The 984-nt window shown below is 50.7% G+C and overlaps 1 pseudogene across 1 annotated transcript in view; it reads left to right on the forward strand.

The window, feature by feature from the left end:
* Nucleotides 1-565, forward strand: part of LOC311124103 (claudin-4-like) — a 575-nt pseudogene extending 10 nt beyond the window's left edge. The window contains exon 1 of the transcript in view: nt 1-565. This exon is cut by the window's left edge and continues 10 nt beyond it. The product of the transcript in view is annotated as a claudin-4-like (transcript).
* Nucleotides 566-984: the final 419 nt, after the last annotated feature.

Below are 984 nucleotides of genomic sequence, written 5' to 3' on the forward strand. Positions count from 1 at the left end.
CTGGGCTACAGATGCTGGGTGCAGCCCTGGCGATCATCAGCTGGCTGGGAAGTATCATCATCTGTGCTCTGCCCATGTGGAAGGTGACAGCCTTCATCTCACACCAAACCCTCACCACTCAGGTCATCTGAGAGGGCTTATGGATAAACTGGGTGACCCAAAGCATGGGCCAGATGCAGTGTAAGGTCTACGACTCCCTCCTGGCCTTGCCCCAGGAACTGCAGGCCGCCAAGGCTCTGACCATCATCGCAATCATCGCCGGAGTGTTCGCCATCCTGCTGAGCATCGCCGGGGGGGAGTGCATCAACTTCGTGGATGACGAGAGGTCCAAGGCCAAGGTAGCCATCGCTAACGGGGTCGTCTTCCTCATCGCTGCCCTCCTGGTCCTGGTCCTGATCCTGATCCTGGTCCTGGTCCTGGTCCTGGTCCTGGTCCTGGTCCTGGTCCTGGTCCTGGTCTGCTGGTCGGACAACATCGTCATCCAAGACCAAGACTCCTATAACCCCCTTTCAGGCTACCAGAGGGAGCTTGGAGCCTCGTTCTACACTGGCTGGAGCCCCAATTGGTATTTTGAGGGTCCAATCATAATGAATAAGAGGTGGGACCTGATCCCCACCTCATCCTTCTTTAACCATTCCATCGAAGTCTTTAGTAGGGACGGCATTTCTAAACTAAAATAAAAGCATGTCATAGAGAGCAAAACTGAAAGAAAACATGCTGCATTTCTATTGGCTGAATTAAACTGCCATTCCCTCAGGCCAGACCATGCCATTGGGTAACAGTGTTGCTTGGGAAAATCAACACCAGTTGGTACTCTGTACATACTGTATGTGTGTGAAAATGTAGAATTTTTTCTTTAATCAATTTTGTGGATGAAGTCAAGGTATGAATACCTTTTGAAGGCACTGTATGTACGTATGTCTTTATGTGTGTTTGTGTGTGTGTGTCCTTGCGTGTGTTCGTGCGTGTGTGCATGTGTTTGTG

Source organism: Coregonus lavaretus (genome assembly GCF_964263955.1).
Source record: "Coregonus lavaretus genome assembly, contig: HAP1_SCAFFOLD_7737, whole genome shotgun sequence".
Lineage (NCBI taxonomy): Eukaryota > Metazoa > Chordata > Actinopteri > Salmoniformes > Salmonidae > Coregonus > Coregonus lavaretus.